The sequence below is a fragment of the Ambystoma mexicanum genome, chromosome 7p (assembly GCF_040938575.1).
Source record: "Ambystoma mexicanum isolate Mex_15411 chromosome 7p, UKY_AmexF1_1, whole genome shotgun sequence".
In the NCBI taxonomy this organism is placed as follows: domain Eukaryota; kingdom Metazoa; phylum Chordata; class Amphibia; order Caudata; family Ambystomatidae; genus Ambystoma; species Ambystoma mexicanum.
This window is the reverse complement of record NC_090939.1, coordinates 553,153,703-553,172,498: the sequence shown is the minus strand read 5'-3', so window position 1 is coordinate 553,172,498 and position 18,796 is coordinate 553,153,703.

Sequence of the window (18,796 nt, the reverse complement as noted above, 5' to 3'; positions counted from 1 at the left end):
TAGAATATTTGTATAAAGGAGATAAGACTTGAAAAGACAATATATGGACTGGGCTTGTTTAGTATCTTATTTGCAGGTTGTCCAGGTGGGGGTATCCTCACACAGAACTGTGCCTAGTGGTAGGGGCCTAGTATACTGCCAATTGTTTAACCAACTTGTTTTCTTCCTCAAGTCTATTGTTGTTTCACTTTATTAATTGATTTGTATGTCATTTGAAACTGTCTGCAGTTGATGCATTTTAATGGAATCAAAGAGTAATTGTGGTACCACATAGAGACTGTATATATAAGAAATGTGTTATCACTAACATAGTGTGTGGACATTCCTTTGGGGGTACTTGGCGACTACACTGTACTTCAGAACCAGCCTACATCACCTCCTGAGAGCTATATGGGAGGAAGGAGCTGCTTTGAGCCCCCTGCATTCTAGCCGAAGCAAATGTTATGCTCATTCAATTGTTGGCAGTACACCCTCTGCTGAATCCCTATGACGGGTGGGAGGTAGCCATTGAATGATACCTAACAAATGTGTTTTGCAGGACCATAGGGACTCCATCTTGCATTTACAGCAACTCCATCTTTTGATTGACCTCAAATGAAACTCTTAGATGCAAGCCTGCATCTCTCCCATGTGCAGCGCCGCATAAAGCCAGCCCACCATCTCCCCACTGTCGGCGCTGCTGCTGTCCTGTTCTCATGGAAGCCTGGGTATGAAATGTTGTAATCTGACTCTGTATCTCTCCTCTTCCTTTGAGATCATTACATGTATGTGACCGGGCCAGAGCCTGGCCCCTGGCAACCATTTGTCTCCACATAACTGCCATGCTCAACCAGCTCCCACCATTAAGAGTTGCTGTCTAAATGAAACTTGAGCCCCTCACCTCTTTTATGTAGCACTGGTGGGACCCCTGACCATGAGCCACCCTTAATTGCCCCCGTATGACTAATCCAGAGCAAACATATATTCTCTGTGTACTAACAAATCCCGACATCCTTGTTTGATCCTCGAAACACCTGATAAATGTGCCCCAGAATCAGACGCGAGATAAGGCACCCGGACCACCGCAAAGCTGCCCCACTCGGGTCTGGGTCAAGAATGCCCACCTTGGTCTACAATTTATCGATGTTAATGAGTTTTGGTGAACCTTGTGTGCCATACTAAATCGTGCATGTCTTTGATTACTGTGAAGTTTAGCTTAGCTAGAATAATAGCTGTGTGGACCCAACATGACCTATCACCCCTCCCTGATGAGCCCAACTGCCCCACACACCTCAAGAAGTAACGAGTTCAGCTCCAGCCAACCAGCACCAGTATACTTTGTATAATGTCTCATGTTAACTTGTCCAATGAAAAACGTTTGTTTATCCCTTATAGAACAGGTCATAGATGACGCGTTTTGGGTTTATAATGTATCATACCTGTAATGTTGGCAAAGCACTCTTGTAGAAGCAAAGCCCCATTTTATCTTTATATAAAGAATACCTTTTACTCACTCGCAAGTTCTCCTGGTCTCATTCCCTACCGGGGTGTGTCCATTGGTGTCCATCCATTCTATGTTTTTTATTATATTTATGGGAATTACCACTTTCAGAGCTTAAGTCTTGATTGCTTGTCCACGTTTACCAGAGAATCTTGGCTGGGGTGCTCTGTGCTTGTACTCTGCCATATGGAGAGCAGGAGTACAGACACCCACCCTCTAGTATTTACACCCAGGACCAGAAACCAGCACTGTGGAGTGTATCTCTGCAGCCATAACCTACACAGACGGACATGACAACACTGACAGGCCCTCTGAGGGGACATGACTCCCTGCAGACGAACAGGTTACAACAGCTCCAACACTTGATGCACTCACCACCAACAGCATAGAGGAATTGTCATCCGGTTCACCGCCAGAGTTACTGGTTTCATTGGAGTCAGACTCATACTGAGTCATGCCCCGGATGGCCTGTAGCACCAGTGGATTTTCATGAGCTGCCACAACACATCTGTAACGCTCACCTGACTCCCACGGAGGCGCTGGCCTGGTTCGCGCTGCTGTGACCTCTTCAAAGGTGATGCGCCGGGTTCGGAAGACGGACCGGACCGGGCCCCCAAATCTGGCTTGTCTGGCTCGCAGAAGTATCCTTCTGTAGGCAAAAATAGGGGAGCCTATTTCCCCTCTCACCCTCCTTGAAACCCTTCTGTGATTCCTCGTAGCGTCTCACCTTAGGGTCTGGAAGGACGAGCTCTCCATCCTGCTTCTGATGCAGGGGCACGTTGGTATCCAGTTACTTCACTGGATTTTCGGATTGGTGAGAACCAAACTTGCTTGGCTTCCAGGTACGTTTTTTTTTATAAGAGGTTCCCCTTGTGTCCATGCATTAATGTACTAATGCTAGTGTCTTTTTCCCCATAGGGGCCGGGGTACGGAATGGCGGGGAACAGGCACCGACCCGAGATGAGAGGTGAAATCCTTGTAGAAATCAGGTAAGTCTTTAATGAGCGTTATTTGGAAACGTCTTTTCATTCGCTCATTAACGCTGATGTCACTTTTTCCCCTTAGGGGCCGGGGTCCGGAAATGCCAGAATGCGGCGCGGACCCGAAATGAAGAGGGAATGAATCAACAGGTAAGTCTTAACATGGAGATTTAGCTTTCCTTATTCCCTTCTCTCTCTCTCACCTTTTGTTCTTGTCTTTTTCTCTATAGGCGCTGGGGCGTGACTGCGAATCCGGATGATCGCTGCTGAACATGGAGGCGCCCTGTAAAGGTGAGTGGAATGCGGCGCTGCAGCGATCGACGTGATGAGCTTTTAAATAAAAGTCTTCCTTTTCAGGATTGTCGGCGAGATGTCTCCGGGATGCGGATTTAGTAGGTAAGGACTTTTCCTTCTTCTGTTCTCTTCTTCTCTTCCTTTGCAGGTTATCCAGGATGCTGGCAGGCGTGGCAGAAGTCAGGATGCAGGAGCAGACACGGTGAGCGTCCAGCTGCTAGATGCAGAACAACGCGAAGCACGTGTGGCTGTTCGGGTAGGGTTTAAATAGCCTTGGAAGAAGTTCTAGGTATGTATCCTTCCTCCAATCAGGTATGTATCCTTCCCCGACCACGCCCGGATGGTAAATTAGTCCCACAGGTAAAGTAGTTCCTTTCAGGCCTCAAGGAGGCCGGGATCCTGCAGCATGGTCTACATCAGGTAAGTGCACCCAAGCACTTCCATAATGAGCCTGGCGCCATAGGCGCCAGGACACTGTCCAAAGGGCCCCTATATGGGGTTGCTGGGTCCTTCCTTGGGGACTGGATGTCCGCTTTCGGGGACGCAGGGCTTGAACCGGCTCCCCGGGAGCAGGCATCATGACAACATCCTTCACTGATGGTCTGTGGCAGCTCAGGATCCCGTTGCTCCTCAACCTACTCCCCTGCATCTAGTGGTTCATCACCTGAACATGGACATATAAAGACATGAAGATTTATGTAAACTGCATCGCCTACATACATTGGCATCACAATGCTGTCCTGCAACACATTGCCATGCATTTTACCATGCCAATATTTGCATACACACACTATGTACAGAAATCTCACAGATCATACCATATGCACACTTGTCACTACATCCCATGTCCCTGACCATGTAAGCACTGCACACATTGCCAGCACACATGTATCTGTGTATGCAAATCCTGTCCCATGGCAAAGCAACCGGTAGACTGAAATATGCTAATTCTGATTAAAAAAGTGGATCTACAACATGCCATTAGGGCACATGAAAACATGTCCACAAATAATCATAGCAAAGTCCACTACAATTACATCTGACCCCAGTTTACCACTGGCACAGGGAGTAAACACATTGTGGAAATGGCCTGAGTGTGGTATCCCAGGTGTGTGATGTAGAGAGAGTGATGACATGTGCTGGGAGAGAGGAAGAGGGGACAGTGACACACAAGACGGACAATGCCATGCACCCATGTCGTGGGGCTGTTGAGTGTTGCAGGTCAACATGGATGACTTGAGACAAATATTTTACAAGGGGCTCAGTGCCATAGCTGCAGCTGGGATTTGCACAGTGTAGTAAAATGCTATGTCATTTATGGCACAATGTCCCGTCCACTGCCAGTGTTCATGGAAGGTATGGGTAGCATGAAACCACCTATGGACATGTGTGGATGGACTTTCTACTACATGCAGTGCATGTTGTGTAGCACGTACTTCAGACACAAGCACTTGACTAGCATAGCTGAGTCACTAATATCACTGGTGTAAATACCCAGATGCTCCGTTGTGTTGGCATTCCGGAAATATCTTTTAGTATCTAACGGTTGTTGATGACTACTGTCCCAAAGCCATGTTCAACCGATGTGCAGCACATGGGTTTTTATGCAATCTCAAGCACGCTAAGCACGGGTCAGTACACCATGACATGGTTCACCCATGGCAGACATACAAATGCAGACAGAAGTGCTATACAATCATAGACATCTATGTTATCTGCATACACATATTCAGGATGAACAAGCTTCATCACTCTCCGGACGTTTCCTCATAATCTGTGAGGCCTCCGATGCCTTGCAGCTGATCCACAAAAATCAACTCGCTCATGGCCTCTTCATGTGGTGTGAGCTCCTGCTCCTGTGGTGACCCACCTCAGTCACCAGAGCAGATGCGAGGTTGGCACTCAGCTTCGATTTGGTTCGATGGTGAGTGTCATTCCACCGCTTCATGACCACACGAGCGGTGTGCCTCTCATTCCCCAAGGTGTTGATTCCATCCGTGACTCGCTGCCAGTGGACCATATGCTGAGCAGGCATATGTGTGCTGCCTGGCTGCGTTCACATGTCACGGTGATGTTCGCGCACATAGTCCAAGAGGAGCTAGAGTTCTTCATCATTGAAGCTTCTCTTCCTCGACATGGCAGTGTCCTTTGCCGTGCTTTGGGATTGAGCATTTCCCTGTTCTGCACGCTTTCGCTTCTAGGCATGTGGAGCAGACCCTGTGTGGCTGGGACCACTTAGGGCACCAGATGCTGGACCACTAGTGGCCTGGGCCATGACATCACCCACTGATGCTGGGCAGTAGTTGCCCCTGCAGGTCCCCTTACCTTATTGGTGGGGCCAGGACCTTTAACTGTATGTCCCTTCCCCTTGGGCGCATGGACAGCATCTCCCCCTGTGTGTCTGTGTACCTGGGCTGGGATGACTACAGCTATTTCTGTAACTCCCTGACCCTAGGGGTTGGGGACAGCAGTGGACCCTGAAGCTCCCTGACCCTGCGTGCTGGAGAGAGCAGATGACCCTGCAGATCCCTGACCCTGGGTGTTGGGGACATCAGATGACCCTGCAGCTCTATGAGACTGGGTTGTAAAAGTATATTTTGCATGAACACCGCCTGGTAGTAAATGATTGGCCTAAGCACATTCACATTGAATGAATCTGAAACAGGCTGACTACGCCACCATTTTGAGTTATCCACCATTATGATCACCTCTTGCTTTCTGTCCCATGTTTAGAATTGTGTTTTTGGCTCCAGCAGAGCAAAATTAACTTTGTACTGTTTCCATGACATCAACGTAGATAAGAATGTTGAAGCTGCTAAAGTGGATTGTTTGTCCTACACTGAGAAACCTTGGAGTTAAACAAAAGCCGTACTAATCAGTAATTTATATAACATCTGTTCCAACAGTGCCTTCTCCGTTCAAACAGCAAAGTAAAATAACAAATATTTGAACATGCTTTTCTGCAGAAATCTTTGTTTTCACTCCTTGAAACTAAACTGACGTTAAACTCAAGAACAAATGATAGACACATATAAGCGAGCAAAATAAGGAATGTTACCTTTGTGTTTTATATTTGGAAAACATGTGAAATGTTTAAAGGAAAACAACAAACTATTCAAAGATGTTTAAGCATGACTTAGTTATGTGGATAGGCCATGAACCCTAGGTAAATGTATTACACGATGAGGGGCTAGATGATGTGTCCGGGATTGTGGAAAATCTGTACAAATACAATCTGTTGAAATGTCCAGAACACTCTCATCTGACAGTGTCTGCTTGCACAAATTGTGGGGTGTTGAGAGCCAGACAGCTGCCTATTAATAAATGTACATTATACTTTGACCTCATGACTGGCGTATTCCTATTATGTGGTATTAAGCCTTGATATTCTTTAATCTTTCAGGGTGCTGGTACAGCAGCATCACCTGCAGCTCCCTGACTCTTTTGGGGGTGGGGCGCATCTCTCTCTGCACGTCCCTGACCCTGGCCACCTCTGCCACCTTTCCCTCTTGTGGCCTTCCCATGCATGGTACAGATGGATTTGTACAATGGGAGGCACACCAAGCAATTGTCTTGTGCAATTGGAGTGAGAGGGCAGGGTACGTGATGTAAAACGTACTAGTATGGTCCAGCAAGGATCCATATTACCCCTGATGAAAAAAAGAATGGGATGCGTAATACACAGGCACTCCAATTATCCCAAATGTGTGTACATGACCCCTCAGTATCTCACGTGGAAAGAAAAAGCATTACGCGGTACGCAGTGGCACCCTGCAACACAAAAAATGCATACTTGAATCCCAGGAATGCTACTCTTAGGTTAATAACAGGGGTATGCGATACACAGGGGCGCCCAGAGTATGAATAATGCATACGCGAGTCACTGTTAGCCTCAGAAAAAAGAAAAATACACACGCATGTGCACGGAGGCAAATCCCCCACCAAAATTAGAAGTTTGCACTGTCACAGTAGTCAACAATGTGTGTGGCACCCCAAAAACCTCCACACATCCGTCCACTCCAATTTAAAGTTTAATGTCCTCCAGTGCACCCCTTCATCCCAAATCTGAACGCCAACGCCCAGCGCATGTCACGTAATTTATGCGATGAGGCCCATTCCTCTGATTTCACGTGTACATGCTAATTTTGAACATGTGAAGTAACTGTCACTCTGTTTCCGGCTGGCCATGTGAGAGACACAGAAGACCCAAGCTCCTGCCTACATGCCTTTTTACTTGCCTGCTACTGCCCTGAGCTGCTTCATTCGAGCCATCTGCTGCTGCCTGCCCACTGTGTGTGCCTGCTGCCCACCTGCCCTGCAATTTGAGTGCCTGCTGTCCAGCCATTGCCAGTGCTCCTGTCATTGGCCATGTAACCACCTCAGCTGATTCAGAAGACTCCCAATGTGCCAGAACATTACCACCACTCCACAGCTCAGCCCCAGGACCACCTTGCCCACCCACACCTGCATCGTGGGTTGTCATGTCTCAAGCAACATCTTCTGAGGTGAGTGGCAACGCCATGGCAGCGAGGCAGATGGCCATCAACTTCACAGCCAGGGAAGTTGACCTCCTGGTTGACCATGTCCTGGGGCAATATGATGCCCTCTTCAATGCCCCAATGTAAGTCTTGTACAGATGTCTGTGTGCATGTCCCAGACAATGCTCTACATGTGTTCAGTGCACCATGTGTGATTTCTATGGTCTGATATTTGCATTCTGTGTTGTACTGCAGCATTTCTCTACCTGCACATGGTTTGTTACATGTGTCTGAGACGTGCCCATGTGAGAAACGCGAGAGATGAGTTGGTGTTGTCAACCTCATGTGCCTGCATGGTGTTCATGTGTATGTGTCTGAAATGTGACTGTGTGACTGGCCATCACTCCTGGATGGATGTAACAGGTGCATTTCAATGTGTGACCTAGTCATGTTGCGTGATAGCTGTTGAGGGGAGTCTGATGTGATCACTCAGTGCACTGCTTAAGGACTGTCCAGTGATGTGTTTGCATGTCATGTGTATGAACACATGATACATGTGTGTGTAGCCTGTATGATTTATCCGTTTTGACAGTGCCATGTCCCAGGATGTGATTGTCTGTTTTGAAGGACAGACATGTATGTGTATGTATATAAATTGCATGGACCTGTGTGTTGTGGAGCGTGGTGATGGTTGTACACTTTACCAGTGTACTTGAAGCCCATATATTTGGTACCAAACACACATTGGTGCAGTACCCTGATGTTTGTGTTCTATGTCTCCTTATCTGCAGTTGCGTTGGAAAAAGAGGGCAGAGAAAGTGCTGCGGAGCAAGGCAGCAGGAATGCCTCCACCGGGCAGAGAAGCAAGGCCCAGTCAAGCTGTCTGGACACAACATCATCGGGGAGCAAGGAGACTGGTGCTGCATCTCAACCATCAGCCACAGCTGCTGAGGGGAGGTCCAAGAGGGCGAAGGTGGACGTGGACTCCTCGGCAGCAGGGGGAATAGGTGAGCAGACACAGGGGCCATCCACTGCGGAAGACACTCATGAGGCATCCAGGTTGGTGGGGGAGCAGGAGGAGGGGGCCGTATTAGTCCAGTCCATGGGGCCTCGCGGGGGTGGTGAAGTGGGTGTGACTGCTGGAGTCCTGACCCAGGGGCATGAGGCTGTGCAGGTCGCTGTGGAGGTACCTGTGCAAAATCCTGTCCCTGTTTCAGCGCCTGCAGAAGTATGCACCTGCCAGCATGCCCTATCTCGGACCCATCCACAGGTGTCAGTTGTTTCCACCCAGACCGACAACCCAATGCCTACAGATGTTGCCATTCGGGACAGAGTGGCACCACTACTAGTTGGTATCGGGAAGCGTACCGACATCCTTCGTGATGATGTGCATGGTTGCACTCATGTGCTTGCACATCACCACAATGATGTCTTGTATCTCCTGAACTGTCTAGTAGCATTCCTGGTCTCAAATGTGCTGCGTGGGCTGGCCACTAATGTGAGCCCCTCTTCGTCTTGCTCCTCTGTGCATCAGTCGTACTCCAGGGTGCCTTCTGGCCCAGATACCACCAGGGCTTCCTGTGCACCAGTCCTACCATGTCAGCCCATCTGTTGGAGCTAACATGTCTGCATGAGTTGGGAGTCGACAGTGGATCAGATGAGGTGGTCACTATGCTGATCCACGCTATGACAGGAAAAATGGCAATGGAGGGAGAGCAGGCACCCAGGAACAGAGCATGGGCCAGACACCCCCAGGTAGTGTCATCAGGCCGGAGGGTGTCCATGCGAACCAAGCACCGGGCGCTATGGCAGCAGCAGGCTCTGAGGAGGAGGCTTATGTACTCAGGGCATACCATCTCAAGGGAGCAGGTATCCGGCGTCAGGCAGGATGCAAATGTGCACTTCAGATCGAGAATGTCTTCTGTGTTCATGCGATACGGGCAGCGACTCAAGGCAGAGAGGCAGCGGCCTCTGGAGGCGAGAGTCGCCATGGCAAGGGTGGAGATTGCACTGTGTCGGGCAAGGAGGTGGGCTGCCATCCTTGAGGATACTTGCAGGGATTGCGATGGGATGGAGAGGTCCATGCTGGTGGCCCTCCAAGCCCTCGAGAAGAGAACGGAGGCCTGCCTGGGGGAAGAGGACGCAGTGCTCGATGATGCCCTGGCACAGACATTGAGTGAAATTGGTGACGAGGAGGACTAGCCCGCTGCCTGTGTACATAGTTTTGTAGATATACGTTTCCTTTCATTTTTCCTTATTATTTGGAGCTTGGATCACAGACATTACTCCATTTCTTTGTGCATAGTTCTGTAGGTGTAAGTTTCCTTTTATTTATGTTTTTATTTGGAATGGACTCTGGACTAACCTCATTGTTTTCTTGCACATCGTTTAATTTGTAGTTTTAGTGTAAATATATTTATACACATGGACATTTTTATTTTTCTATTTTTCATGGACATCTTTTATGATTTTATTTACAGTATGTATGCGAAAAATACAACTTTTGAATATATTTATTTTTTACTCTTTCAGTCATTATCTGTCAAAGTTATGTTTGCAGTGTGCGTGTTTGGTAGACCATTTAGTAGCCCTGATCCTGCCCATTGTTAGTTGTGTGTGGTTGTTTACTTACAAGTGTTATGTTTGGGGTTTATTTGTGGGGTGAGTATACACAAGGGGTGGACCGGTGGTGGTGTGTGAAGTGGGATATTGTGTGTGCACACGCAAATTGAATTTCCTTTCAACTGTACAGCATCCCTGTGTATTTGCCCTCACCGTGTTTGCGAGTGAGGTGGGTAGGGTGATTGTGGAAGTGTAACATGTTCAGGACATGTGCATATGATTTGCTTGATGCTATGTAAAAAACAAGTGGTGCTTTCCCTTTCACCAGCATGTGTTTGGACAGTTATCATCATCGCTGGTGTTGGTCAACCTCTTGAACTGGGATTCACTATTAGCATGTCTTTGTATTTACACATTGGCTACCCAATACAGCTGTGTGAGAACAGCAGGTGTCCAGAGTTTTGTGGAACACTCTCATCCCCTGCACACCCTATTGTTGTGATAACAACCAAACACTTGTATATTTGTGTGCGTTAAACATATACATTTATTTACTGATGATCTCAGCATCAAAAGGTTAAGAAAAAAGGTTGTTCAAAACCACAATTTAACATATATATACAATAGTAATTACACAAACAAATTTTTTGTAGTGATAAACTCAAGTAGTAACTATTACTCCATAGTCTGATTTCAAAAACAATCCATCAGCATTCTATCGTGTGTCACAGGTAAACATTTGCACATTATGAATTCATATATAACATATAATTGTCCATCTTTCTCAGTTATATACGGTGACAAAACTCGTCTTAAGTGCAATGCTCATTACGAGTTTCGGGTAAAGCGTGTCCCCTTCTTCAGAAGATGTCTACCAATGTTTTCTTTTCACTGTATATCTACAAAATATAGTAAATAAAAAAGTATTTTAATAATCTTCACACTTAATAATGTATAACTGTCATAATTGGATGACTTATATTCTATAATCACCGGATTATGTCATTCACTGTTCTTTGTTTTCGACCCTTGTACCTTCTTAGTTTCTATGATAATGCCATTCCTAAAGAGTATAAAAAGAGACTATATATAAGTCCCAACCAATGATGAAGCACTTATTAAAAAACAAATCTGCATCCAGAATTATTTAGTAGAAAAATAGTGCCTGTAATTACTTGTATTCTGGGGTTATGGGTCAAAGGATCGACAGTAAAAGGATTGAATGGTCAAAGGGTTGACACCGAAAACCAAAGGATCACATTTTTTTTTTAACATTTTTTTTGGGGGGGGGGGGTCACCCCCAACCGCTATTTTTCACTAAAAAACATTTTTTTTACCTGTACGAAAACCCCAAAAAATATATATAATTAAAAAAAAATCGATCGTTTGGTTTTCGGTCCTTTGGAGTCGATCCTTTGACCATTCAACCCTTTTTTTTGATCCTTTGATCAGACACCGTATTCTGGGTTTCATTCACCCTTAATGTTGTGATATGGGTATTTGCACTACTCCCATAGTGAGGGTGGGTCCATGCGGATAGCCATACTGTATGGTTCCACAAGAGTGCATTTCTCTGCATTATTTATCCTGTGGATAGAGAAAAGTCAACTATAGTTATACTGGTACATCTGTATTCTGCTGAAACAATTAGAAAGATCAGTGTGTGGAAATATAACTCGCACTGTCAGTAATTCTTACCATGCTTTCATGGTGAAACTCAGTATGTTGCCAAAATCATTCAATCATGTATGCACGAGAGACTTCAACCCCCTTCTGAAAAAAAATATATAACCGAATGTCAGTGGTCATGGTTTGCCTCAAATTTGGTATATAGGAGTCATACTAATGTGTATGTCCTCTCTTAGTCAACTGTAGAATACTCATTAAGTTTAAGTTCTACTGGCTTACCTGTGTGGGTTGACACTCTAGCATAAGCTCTGTATAGTGTTAGACTTGGCTTATTCAAAATGGCCGCTGTGTTTTTTTCATACACTGCATCCAATCTTTAATCCAAATGTTGCCCAAATCGTCACCTGAAATGATATTCAGACAGTGTTACTGCCTGTATCTGTCAGTGAGTAAGTCTCATTCAGAAGTGAATGTATAAGTAAGCTCCCAGGCTCTTCACTTAATTCAATCCTATCCAGGCTTACCTTAGAGGGGACCCTCTGGTACGAGCTCCGTCTTTAGATGCTCGAAAAATGCCACATTCAAAATGGCCATCCTTTTATTTACATGACGCCGTGACGTCATCACGTAAAAGCGCGATGATGTCACTTTGTTTACTTTTTGCTGTGATGTAGTTAAACTCTATTAGGAAATGTTCTCACAAAAAAGGAGTTCAAAATTGACTTGTCATCAATTATTTTGAACACTAGTTTAGTGAAAAAAATAGTATTGTCCTGAATGTCATGAACCCTAAAATGTCTTAATTCGGGAATCTTTTTTCAAGCCCATAAAGACTTGACATCAACCAGTGATTATAGAAATACCCAGTATGTTCACAATCTGATGTATATATATATTGAGGACACACACATATGGTGCTAAAATGACAATGAATATACACTTAACAAATGAAATGATCATTTGTACGCACATAACATGAGAATGCCTGTGACCAGTATATTCTCCAACTGTTATATACCTATATGAAGGACACATTTACATAGTGCTAAGGTAACAATGTGTATCTATTTAACAAATGAAATGATCAATTGTAGATTCATAATCTGACAAGTATGTGCATCAGGTTCACTACTCACCGGTCGTAATTTCTTTGCGTAGGGACTTTCATATAGATGTACTTAATCCATAGATGGTGCCATTATCCACATGTAAACTGAGTAGCTGCTAAACCTTCTACAAGAAGGAGCCCAAGTTGTACTCCTCGTTCATGACGTTTGGAGATAAACTGTTCAGTTTCTCAATCCAGTAAAGCTCCCTCTGACTCATGTGTCTAACATGATCTCCTCTTTGTGATTTTTTGACCACTTCTAAAATGATCACTTTGAGTTGTGCTATGGTATGTTTGTTTTGGGCAAAGTGTCTTGCTCCTGGTGATTTGATGTTATTGGTGCGTATACTGCTCTTGTGCTCATTCCATCTTTCCTTTGCCTTTCTGATGGTTTTGTCCCACACAGAAAAAGAAGCAAGGGCAGCTGAGTCCATATATAACCGATTTTGTGTCACATGTATTATAATAATTAAGTCTAATCTTATTGCCATTGTGCGGGTGTCTCACATAACTCCCTTTCATGACATTGTTACAGTTGCAACAGTTCAGGCATGGGTATGTGCCTGTTTTCCTCTTTTTCAAAGTTTGTTGTTTGTCGACCTTTGTCCTTTCTGCTTTCACTAGCTGGTCTTTAAAAATGCAATTACCAGATGTTTTGGGAATAATCTGTCCAATTGCAGATCCATCTTAATAATGCTCCAGTTCTTCTTGATTATTCTTGTGATTTGATGGCTGTGTGCAGAATATCTCAGAGCGTGGAGAAAAGGAATGTCTTTAGATTTGTTCTTAGTAATGAGGAGATCTTTCCTATCTAGTAAGTCGACTTTGTCTTTAGCCTTTTCGACAATATCCATTGGATAGCCTCTCATTTTGTATTTCTCAGCCACCCATTGATTTTCTTGCTGTAGTGTTGCTGTTTCTGATGAGATTATTTTTAACCGTAAAAATTGGCTATGGCAAATTGTACCTTAGATGGTCAGGATGGTGGCTCAAATAATGTAGAGAATTTTTGACATCTGTGGGTTTGTGGTAAACAATGGTGATGATTATTCCTCCTGGTCCAATCTGTAGTTCCACATCCAAGAAGTGCAATTTAGGTTCTCCTACCACCATGGTAAATTTGATGTGATTATAGATGTGGTTTATGAAGCTCAAAAAGGTTCCCAACTCTTCTTTTGTTCCTCTCCAGATGACAAAAATGTCGTCTATATATCTCTTCCAAGTTATCAAGTTGTTGTTGCCATTTATTCACATTTAGTATATGTATGCTTTCTAGATGGAACATAAATAGTTGGCATACGCTGGGGCCATAGATGAGCCCATTGACGTGCCTGATGCTTGTAGCTAAAAATGTGATTTGTTCCTGAAATAATTATTGACAAGTATGATCTTACTCAATTCCAAAATGAAGGTTTTATTGGCTTCGCAGTTATTGTTCATTAGTAACCACGCTAGTGCCTCTAGTAGATCCTGGTGTGGAATAGATGTAAGCAGACTTTGTACATTGAAATAGACTAATATATCATCCTCTTTGATAGTTGTTAATGTGTTCAGATGGTTAAGAAAGTCTGTGGTGTCTTTCAGGTAAGTATGGTTACTTTGGACTATTGGTTGTAGAGCTTTACCTACATAGATTGCTAGCGGTTTAAAGATGCTGTTGGTGCCCACCACTATGGGTATCATAGGTAGTGTTTTCAATTCTTTATGAATTGTGGGTAATCCATAGAAGATGGGTGTGATCGGATATTCGTTGGTAAGGAATCTTCTTATTTTTTCAGAGATCCAATTGTTTTCTAATGCTTTGTCAAGTACATTTTTCAACATTTCAGTAATATCCATAATGGGATCTTGGTCAATTTTTATATATGTGTTTTCATCCTCAAGTAGTTAGTTGATCTTGGTGTCATAGTATGTAGTATCCATTACGACAATTGCTCCTCCCTTATCAGCAGGTTTCAAAGTCAAGCTGGGGTCCTCTGCTAGATCTTTAATGATGTCACTTTGTCTTCTTCTGATGTTATAGTACTTGGTTTTTGTAAAGTTCACTCTTTTCAAATCCTTGATAACTTGTTTTTGAAATATTTTGATGGTTAGATTGTTAACTTGTGGGTCAAATCTGCTTTTGGGTTTGATCTCCAAATATTTATGGTCTTCTCGTATAGAGTCCATTTCGGTCTGGGTGTTAAAAAAACACCTTATGTTTCATCTTGCATGCAAGTCTATGTAGATTGATTTTTTCTTCCAAAAGATTTGAGTTTTGGGTAGGTATAAATGATAAGCCCATATTTAGTGTGTCTTTTTGATCACTCGTCAAATGTTTCTTTGAGATATGATATGATATGATATATGATATGATATGGCATTTGTAACGCGCCTATACACAAGTGTTTCAAGGCGCGACGAGGCAGGGAGGGGGCACAGGGGGAGGACAGACAACGATCCTACTAGGCCATGTGTCATTCAGGCCGCGCAAGTGCAGGGGTAGGGGGAAGGGAAAAGTGCAGTACAAGGTAAGTAGAATAGAAATAAATAGATAAATAAATAAATAGGGCCAGCTGGTGGCAAGTGCAAGGTAAGTGCAGACAAGTGCTGGGAAGGGGGGGCTGTAGGGATATAGAGAACAGTCCCGCAGTGCAGGGGTTGCCAGGGAGGCAGTGCAAGTGGAGAGTGGCTGGGCCCAGGACCGAGGTCGATGAGAGTGGCCAAGTTTCAGATTCAGTGCAGAATTTAGTGAAGAATTAGCAGGGGAGAGGGAGAGAGAAAGCAGAAGCAAAGAGGAAGGTTTTGAAGTGCATCCGGAACCGGAGATGGTTCTCCTCAAGTTTCAGGGAGGCAGGAAGGCTGTTCCAGAGGGAGGCACCTGCCGCAGAGAGAGATCTACCCCCAGCTCGTTGCTTCGAGAGGCGGCTGACCCTGAGGGAGTTGGAGACGGATGAGCGAAGGGCTCGGGAAGGAAGATATTTAGGAAGAGAGAGTTGCAGGTATTTAGGCCCCAGGCCCCAGAAGGCCTTGTGGACAATGCAGAGGGTTTTGAACTTAATCCTCGCAGCCACTGGGAGCCAGTGTAGAGATTTCAGTCCTGGAGAGATACGGTCCCTGGGCTTGAGGCCAAGGACAAGTCTTGCAGTTCTGTTCTGGATGAGTTGCAGAGGGCGGAGAGTGGAGGCAGGCAGATTTAGATAAAGACTGTTACAGTAGTCCAGCTTCGAGAGAACCAGGCTCGGAAGACAGTGAGCTTCAGGGGGAACGAGAGGAAGGGAAGAATACCTCTAAGGAGGTGCAGCTGGTAGTGTGACTTCTTAGAGACGTCAGATATATGAGGAGAGAAGGAGAGTGTGGAGTCAAAGGTGACCCCGAGGTTTTTTGCCTTGCAGGTAGGAGCAGGAAGAGGCCCAAGAGAGGCTGGCCAGAGAGCTGAAGGGAAGGAGGTAGTGGGTGTGCCGATGAGTAGAATCTCAGTCTTACTAGCATTAAGGCGGAGGTCGTTGGCAGCACACCATTCCTGGATAGCAGACAGACAGTCAGAGATGAGGGCAGGAGAGGAGGAGGCCGAGGGTAGCCTGAAAATGAGCTGGGTATCGTCCGCATAGCACTGAAAGTTGGGGCAGAGGGCGGCGATGCGGTGGGCAAGAAGTGCCAGATACTGGTTGAAAAGCCAGGGAGAGAGATTAGATCCCTGGGGAACACCACAGGTGGAGAAAAAGATGTCAGAGAGGAAGGACCCAAGTTGGACCTGGGAGGTTCGATTGGAAAGGAAAGAGGTCAGCCACGCCAGAGCCTGACCAGTGATACCCAGGTTATCGCGGAGATGGTTGAGCAGGATGGCATGGTTGACAGTGTCAAAGGCAGAAGAGAGATCGAGCAGAATGAGAACACACAGAGTGTTGGAGTCGAGGTTCAAGAGCAGGTCATCACGGATGTTCAGGAGAGCAGTTTCCGTGCTTCTGGCCGCTCTGAAGCCGGATTGGTGGTCATGAAGACTACCAACAGCTTCAGCATGGAGGTTAAGCTGGGAGATGGCCAGTTTCTCCAGGAGCTTGCCCAGGAAGGGAGTGATAGAGATTGGGCGATAGTTAGCCGGGCAGGAGGGGTCGGCAGAGGGTTTCTTAAGAAGAGGGTGCACAAGGGAGTGCTTGAGGGGGGATGGGAAGACTCCAGAGGCGAAGGAGAGGTTGCAAAAGTCAGCCAGGGCAGGAGCCAGGGAGTCGATGTGGTCCTTGATAGTTTTGGAGGAACAGGGGTGAACCTGTTTAGACGAGACTTTCATAGATCGGACTTGTCTGGAAACTTCGTCAGCAGAGAAAAGGGGAAAGGCAGAGAAGGAGGGAGGAGGGGTGGCTGCAGAAGGGCCGGAGGAAGAGCAGGGAAGCGAGGGAGGGAGGTGATAGGAGGAGAGTGAGGACAGGATGTCCTGAGTTTTAGAGATGAAGTGAGAGGCCAGTGCAGTACAGAGGGCCTGGGAGGGGACAGGAGAGGTAGAGACTGCAGCAGGGGTGGCAAGCTCCTTGCAGATTTTAAAGAGTTTGGGCGAATTGTTAGATGCCGCAGAGATGCGGGCTTGGATAAGGGCTCTCTTCTTGGTGAGAACGGAGAGACGGTATTGCCTTTGGAGCAGGCGGCAGGCCAGTTTGTCAGAGGATGAACAAGAAGCACGCCATTTCCTCTCTGCCACCCTGCACTTGCGTTTTAGGGTGACGAGATCCGAATCATACCAGGAGTTACATTTGGCTTTGGGCTTCAGGCGGATTCTCATGACAGGGGCAAGGATATCAAGAGTATCAGAAATAGCAGAGTGGAGCAAGGAGAGGGCTGTGTCAGGGTGGGAGTCAGCCGAAGGGGGAGGGGGGGGCAGAAGGTGGCAGCGAAAGCCAGATGTTCACAACTAGCTGTTTGGTTTGTTTCTTGGTCTTAGGTTTCTTGATGCCTCGTCTCTTTGCCTTTTTTCTAAAAAAGGAGACGGTTGTGCGTTCCATGAAGAGGCCTCCTGAGACATATATAGTGTTGTGGTTGTGGGCTGACTGTTCACTGTGTTAGTTGAATCTACACCATTAGTGGGGACCTCACTACTGGGGTCACTTGTTTCCTGTCCTGAAGGTCTTGGTTTATAGGTTTGCCGTTTATTAGGATCTGGTCTATTCTGAAAATAATGTTCTTGCCAGGTATAGACTATGTCCTGTTTATAGTGTAATGTATCCCGTCTAAATTTGCAGACTTTCCGTTGTTCATTATCCTTCTTGTAGTTCTCTAAGGTCTGATTGACCTCCTCTATGATATTTGTTAATTCCTCTTTTGTTTTAATAGCTGACAGTTGCTCCGATAGTTCCAGTATTTCTTTGTCCAATCTATTGACTGATTTAAATAGCTCCTCTAGGGTTAACAGGATTAAATCCAGTGAGCACTTATTTAGTATATGCTCCCACTTTTTAACAAAGTCAGGATTGTCTTTGCACAGAGTCGGCCTTAGATAAACTCTTAATCCCCTCGGAATACGCTGAGCCCGGTAGTATTGTGCCAAAGTGGTGGCATGTAACTTCTGTGATATCTCATGCCTAATTACCTTTTCAAGTTGTGATATTAGTTTTGTCAGTATTAGTTGTAACAGGTGTACTACATTCCATATCCTTAATGAGGCCTAATATCCGATTTGCTTCGTCTTCATCAAATGCAAATGTAGTTGCATGTTTCTCAGTTAGTGTGTTAATTTTAGAAAATGACATATCTAAAAATTGAAGTTGGAATCGATGCTGCAAAGGCTTTTATGTCACACTCTATATATATATATATATATATATAGGGTCTGTCAAAAGCTAGAAACTAATTGGCCTAGAGCACACCTATTTCGAATATGGTTAATATTTTGAAGTAATTAGTGGGGTGCGGGGGGAATATCAACCTTGACACTGGGTTGTGTCAAACAATGTGAGAACAGCAGGTGTCCACAGTTTTGAGGAACACTCCCGTCCCCTGCACACCCTATTGTTGTAATAACAACCAAACACTTGTTTATTTGTGTGTGTGTTAAAAATATAAATGTATGTACTGATGATCTCAGCATCAAAAGGTTAAGAAACAAGGTTGTTCAAAACCACAATTTAACATATATAAAAATTAGTAATTACACAAACACATTTTTTGTAGTGATAAACTCAAGTAGTAACTATTACTCCATAGTCTGATTTCAAAAACAATCTGAAGTGGGAGAATGGAACAAGAGACTCCCGCCAATCCCCTCTCGCGCTTGGCCTAGAGGATCACGGCCTAGACA